This window comes from Solanum pennellii, chromosome 1 (genome assembly GCF_001406875.1).
Source record: "Solanum pennellii chromosome 1, SPENNV200".
In the NCBI taxonomy this organism is placed as follows: Eukaryota; Viridiplantae; Streptophyta; class Magnoliopsida; order Solanales; family Solanaceae; genus Solanum; species Solanum pennellii.
Window position 1 is genome coordinate 24,993,309 of NC_028637.1, and position 7,545 is coordinate 25,000,853.

Sequence of the window (7,545 nt, forward strand, 5' to 3'; positions counted from 1 at the left end):
AAATTGAACAATCTACGCATCAAATATACCTTGTTCATAGCCGATGGTTTTTCATACATGTTTGACAGTGCCTTCAACAGACCGGACGTAGTCTTCTCCTTCACGATGTTGAACGCCACGTTTCTTGATAAAGTCAACCGGATCAACCCTAGAGCCAGGCGATCCTTGAGTTTCCACTTCTCCTCCGTCATGGATTCCGGCTTCACCCCGGTCAACGGTTCGTGAAGATCTTTCTGGTAAAGATAATCTTCGATCTGCATCTTCCAGAAACTGAAATCGGATCCATCAAACTTCTCGATTCCAAGCTTCGAACTATCCATCTTTTGTGATCGTGTTGAATCTCCTTAGCTCTGATACCAGTTGTTAGGATCGAATTCACGCACACACACTAGATGCATGAAGAACACAAGAACTTTTAAGAGAAAGAGATGAGAAATCTAGAGAGAGAGAGAGAAAACTCAATATTTCGTGGTAAAACCCCGTGAGTAAACATCCACGGCGGTGATGTATATTTATATTAATAAATCAGAGTATTTTTGGTTACAGAGAATAAATAGAAAAACCTAAAATAGAGAATAAATAGGAAAGCCTAAAATAGAAAATAAATAGGAAAACCTAAAATAGATCAGGCTCCACTACCTAACACAAATTTTATATGCATAACAAATCTTTACTAAAAAATGAAAAAATCAATATTACAAAATAGGATCATCGTCCTATTTTTATTTTTATTTTTATTTTGACTAGATAAATCTAATTAATAATGAAATTATTTTTAATGGTGTTTCAACTTACATTGATAATTTATTTTATTCTTTGGTAGTATGTGTTAATACATAAAAACAAATTACCGCTCAAAGCAAGTTAAATTCTCTCCTTTCAATTTAATTTATAAAAAACTATTTTCAAATTTTACTAAATATTACCCAAAGAGAGGTTGAGTTCGCTTTATATTATAAAATTCATGTTTCAACTTGAACCGATGAAGAAGATTCTTGAATTTTGAATAGTTTGTCAAAAAGGGTGCCGAACAAGAGCTCAAAAAAGTGTACACTGATTCGGTATTCTTATTTTTATCTATTTTCTTATGATAAGGTCCCAAAAAAAAAGATGTGTATTTATTGTTTTTCATGTAACTTGTTTAGTTTGATTTTTATAAAAAAAAATTATTATTGCAAGTCTGTATTTTTGTTTAGATGTAGATTCGTTATTGTTACTTTGCGTGTAATAATTAATTACTGACGTAAGTATAAAAATTTTATTGCATAGAGAACTATTTATGTTTTCGTTAATTCATTGTTATGTACTCTTTAATTTCACGATATTCACCTTACTTTCTTTTTTAGTTTGGGAGGGGGTATAAAGAAAAATGTTTTTACTAAATTACTTTTAATATATATCTTGAAAAAAATATAGTTCTTTGACTCAAATTTTTTGGTTAATTAATTTCGTAATTAAATAAGGGTAAAATTGAAAGAAAAAAAAAACATGGTTAATGTCTCATTGATTATCTGTGAGACGAAAATTACTGTAACATTTTGATTATCCAAATATCGCCTTCATGTCTATAAAAATATAATTAGCTAAACAATCTAACTGTACTTAGCAATTCAAATTTAACATAATTTACATATCCTTATTTTTACATTTTAGACAATTACAATTTCCATATTTTATCAAATATATACATCTTACAATCTATTTCAACTATTCATATTATTACCAGTTGAATTTAGTTCCTTAATTTTTATTTATTATTATTAGTTTCACATTATAAACGTTATTGTTAGTGAAAAAACTTACAAGATAATAAAATTGCAAGATTACAATTGAAAATAAAATGAAGAAAGTAATCTCTTCAGGCTGAGGCGCGGATATCTCGCTCTCTTTAAGGAGATTCAAGCCCACTGCAACAAATATTTTCACCGGTCCAGCTGTAGTCCTCTTTGACTTGTCCCCTCCAGGATACAACAGCCTTCACAAAGTATAAGTCAACAACTCTGGACAAGAGTTGAGTCCAAAGCTCCACAAAAAAAAACACCTCCCTTCAACTAATAAGAACTCTCTTTTAGACTAACTCTTTCACTCTTTGTTTTCTCTTATGAATTGTGTGTCTCTAAAACCAAATGAAGACTACCACTATTTATACTACAAGAAGTCTTCCTAGCAATGAATAGGAAGATAATGGAGGTAGTAAATAGTGAAGATAATGGCCTTAGGAGTTTCATAGGTTACAATGGGAGTTACATAGGTTACATAAGTTACAATGGGAGTTACATAGGTTACATAGGTTACAAAGAGTAATGGAGGAATTAAGAATGAAATACATTGATGGATAACCAATGCTAATGGATGATGTAGAAGTCATCCATTCCAATGTTCATTCTTATAACTCCAAAATAAAGCAATTTAATATGTTAAATATTAATATTAAAATGCTAATAACCTAACAATCCCCCACTCATTTTAATATTTAGATAAGAGAGTATATCAGTTGAAGGAAGACTACTATGCATAATGAAGGTGTGCTCTGCATTGAACCTCCACTTAGTGAAACAGTAACTTTTACTCCAGAGTCGTAGTGGTCTCAGACTTGAACTATGACTGCTTAAGGGAAATAAAATATCACTGCTCACACATAATAATCAAGGTGTTGACATGAGCTTTAACAGCCAGCACGTTATGGCCATGTGCTATCCCGGTTTCATGAGTGCATTTGAGAATAAGCCCCATTCTCATAGGAAGCGACCTACTTCCACACATCACATAGGTGAAATCTGTCGAGAGTGCTCCTGTAAGATTAACACTCCACCCATACAGGCTACAGATATTCATTAAGAGTTTTATCAACTCAACCTTCACAAACTACAGGATATAATGCACTCACATCATAGGGAGGGGAAAAAATAGTGCATTTTTCACAACAAGTCATCATATGATTAGTTTTTCCCTTTGAACCTGGTTATAGGATCTCTAGTCCCCAGGTTGGGTTTCCTCATATATGACTCAAGGATTTTTAGGCTTCAATCCCATCCCCCTCGATGTGCTCCAGACCTTTTCTCTTGTTAAGGCCTTTGTAAGAGGATCTGCAAGATTATCACAAGATTTGACATAATCAACATTAATGATACCATTTGTCAAATACGATCTTACATTACTGTGTTTCCTCCTTATAGGTCTGGATTTACCGTTGTAATAACGGTTTTGAACTCTACCAATTGCAGCGGTGCTATCACAATGAATTAAAATAGGAGGAATTGGTTTTTCAAAATAAGGAATTTGAAACAATAAATCTCTTAACCAATTCGCTTCCTCACTAGCTGAAGCTAAAGCAATTAGTTCAGCCTCCATGGTAGAGTTAGCAATTATAGTTTGCTTTTTTGATCTCCAACAAACAGCACCACCACCTAAAGTAAAGACATAACCAGTGGTAGAACAGGAATCACCTGACAAAGTGTTCCAATCCGCATCACAAAAGCCTTCAAGTACAACAGGATATTTTTTATAGAACAAACCACAATTTTTCGTTCCAATTAAATATCTCATAACTCTTGTTATAGCATGCCAATGTTCATTACCTGGCTTGCTTGTAAACCTGCCAAGTACTCCTACTGCATATGCAATATCAGGCCTAGTGCAATCAGTCACATATCTCAAACTTCCGATTATACTAGCATATTCCTTTTGATTTATTACATCATTTTCACTTTCAACAGGAAATAAGTGAACACTTGAATCAAAAGGAGTAGCAACATGCTTGCAATCATGAAAGTTATATTTTTTCAAAATTTTCTCAACATAATGTGACTGGTCAAGGAAAATCCCCTCACATGTTCTTGTTATTTTTATTCCAAGAATAAAATTTGCCTCACCAAGATCTTTCATATCAAAATGGCTTCTAAGAACATTTTTAGCTTCATCAATAACATTTATGTTAGAGCCAAAGATCAACAAATCATCAACATATAGGCAAATGATCACATGTGAATTATTCCAAGACTTATGATATATGCACTTATCACACTCATTTGTTTTAAAATCATTTTCAATCATGCAGGAATCAAACTTTTCATGCCATTGCTTTGGTGCCTGTTTCAAGCCATATAGGGATTTAGTAAGTTTACATACTTTGCTTTCTTGGCCTGCTTCAACAAAACACTCGGGTTGGTCCATATAAATTTCTTCATTTAGGTCTCCATTTAGAAAAGCAGTTTTTACATCCATTTGATGAATTTGCAAATCAAAAATTGCAGCCATAGCAACTAAAAGTCTAATGGATGTAATTCTTGTTACCGGAGAAAAAGTATCAAAAAATTCTAGGCCTTCTAGTTGTTTAAAACCTTTTGCAACTAGCCTAGCCTTGTATTTATCAATAGAACCATCCGGTTTCAACTTTTTCCTTAAGACCCATTTGCAACCAATTGTTTTACAACCCGGTGGTAAATCAACTAACTTCCAAGTTTTATTAGAAATTAGAGATTCCATTTCATCATTTACAGCCTCTTTCCAAAAAATAGAATCATGTGAAGATAATGCTTCTTTCAAAGTTAGAGGGTCATTTTCAACATTAAACACATAAAAATCAGGACCAAAATCTTTTTCTACTCTAGCTCTTTTACTTCTTCTTAACTCAAAATCAACAACTTCTTTATTTTTCAAAGTTGAAGTAGAAGAACTAGGTAGTGACAAAATATTTTGTTCAATCCTTTGACCCCCACTATTTTTAGTATCAAAAGGAAATTTATTTTCATGAAAAATAGCATCACCAGATTCTATTACAATATTATCTTCAAGATTAAAAAATCTATAGGCTGTACTATTTGAAGCATAACCAAGAAAAGCACAAGTAGTAACTTTCTTACCCAACTTTGTAATCTTGGGATCCATTAGCCTCACAAAGGCTAGACAACCCCAAACTCTTAGATATCCCAAACTTGGCTTGTAACCTTTCCACAATTCAAAAGGTGTCAATTTAGACTTTTTATGAGGCACACGATTCAACACATAACAAGCAGTTAAGATAGCTTCACCCCAAAAATTTAAAGGTGCATGTGACTCAATAAGCATGGCATTAGTCAATTCAACCAAAGTTCTATTTTTCCTTTCTGCTACTCCATTAGACGAAGGAGAGTAAGGAGGAGTAGTTTCATGAATTATTCCTAATGATCTAACAAAAGAATTAAACTCATTTGATTCATATTCACGGCCTCTATCACTTCTAATTCTTTTTATTTTTCTTCCAAACTGATTTTCAACCTCATTGAGATAAGTTTTGAAATTTTCAAAAGCATCACTTTTATTTTTCATCAAGTAAACATATGTAAACTTAGAAAAATCATCAATGAAAGTGATAAAATATCTATTACCTCCACGAGTTAGAATTCCACCAAGTTCACAAATATCAGTATGAACTAATTCTAACAAATCAGTTTTTCTTTCAACTTGAAAATGAGGCCTTTTAGTGATCTTGGCTTTACTACAAGCCTCACACTTTTCAAAATTCTTTTTAACCATTGGGATTAATCCTAAACTACTCATGATTCCAACATAACGATCATTAATATGACACAAACGAGCATGCCAAAAATTAGTAGAAGAAAGCATATAAACAGAAGTAGAAGTTTTATTCATTTCAACATTCAACTTAAACATCCCATCACATGCATACCCCTTCCCCACAAAAATACCTTTCTTCACTATTACATATTGATCAGATTCAATAATCTGTTTAAAGCCTGCTTTATTAAGAAGAAAACTAGACATCAAATTTTTTCTCATAGAAGGAGTATAAAGTACATCTTTCAATGTTAATATCCTTCCAGAAGTAAAACACAATTCAACATCTCCCTTTCCAAGCACTTGAGTAGTGTGAGCATCACCAAGCATGATGGTTTTGGGCTCCTCAAAATGAGTATATTTTTTAAACCAGTCTTTGTCATAACAGACATGACGGTTTGCACCAGAATCAGCCCACCATCCATCAACATTCTCAACCATGTTTATGTCGGTAATCACCGCCACAAAAGGTTCTTCGGTAACGTTTGCCTGAGGGTTAGGACCACGTTTCCGGAATCTGCAAAATCGAGCAATATGCCCACTCTTGCCACAAACAAAGCATGGTCCCTTTTCTTGAACTTGTTGATTTTGTGCTTGGTGATTTTCACCATTATTTTTCTTGGGAGGTCTACCATTATTTTTCTTGAATTTTTTCTTCTTAGGCTTTAAAGAAGTATTTTTGTGAGTTTCAGGAGTAGCATTATTCGAAGTAATTAAATTTACCTTCGATGTGATGTTGTTCTCTTCTGTTTGTAAAAGTGCATCTTGGCCTCTTGCTTCTTCTTCCATGCGGATTTTCATTATCAAGCTTTCAAGAGAGGTTTCCTTTTGTTTGTGGCGCATAGTTTTTTGAAATTCCTTCCAAGAAGGTGGAAGTTTATCCACTATGCCACAAACAATAAGGTTATCTCCAATTTTAACCTCTTTGAACCTAAGCTCTCCAACAATCATGATGAAGTCTTGAGCTTGATCTACCACTGATTTGTTGTCCACCATTTGGAAACGAAAAAATCTACTAGCTGCATAATTTTTCGCTCCAGCCTCTTCGGTATCATACTTACTCTGCAATGCCTTCCAAATTTTCTTTGCACTAGAGTAAGTTCTATCATAATAATCATAAAAATTATCAGATAGACAATTAAGAAGATAATACCGACACTTATAGGAATCACCATCGTACTTTTCCACTTTCTCTAGATGAGAAATAGTTTCATCATCATTCATAGTGGTGATGTCTTCTTTATTTGGATTCTTCTCGGTTAATACATAAGAAACATTGAGAAGACTTAAGTAGAAAAGTACTTTACCCTTCCATCTCTTGAAATGGTTACCATTGAACCGAAATGGCTTGTTAAGATCTCCCATCTTGACATCCGCGATTTTTTCAATTGTAGCCATCTTTGAATTCTCCTTAAAATTGTTAGTGAAAAAAGTTACAAGATAATAAAATTGCAAGATTACAATTGAAAATAAAATGAAGAAAGTAATCTTTTCAGGCTGAGGCGCGGATTATTGCTCTCTTTAAGGAGATTCAAGCCCACTGCAGCAAATGTTTTCACCGGTCCAGCAGTAGTCCTCTTTGACTTGTCCCCTCCAGGATACAACAGCCTTCACAAAGTATAACTCAACAACTCTGGACTAGAGTTGAGTCCAAAGCTCCACAAAAAAGAACACCTCCCTTCAACTAATAAAAACTCTCTTTTAGACTAACTCTTTCACTCTTTGTTTTCTCTTATGAATTGTGTGTCTCTAAAACCAAATGAAGACTACCACTATTTATACTACAAAAAGTCTTCCTAGCAATGAAAAGGAAGATAATGGAGGTAGTAAATAGTGAAGATAATGGCCTTAGGAGTTTCATAGATTACAATGGGAGTTACATAGGTTACATAAGTTACAATGGGAGTTACATAGGTTACAATGGGAGTTACATAGGTTACATAGGTTACAAAGGGAGTTACATATGTTACATAGGTTACAAAGGGAGTA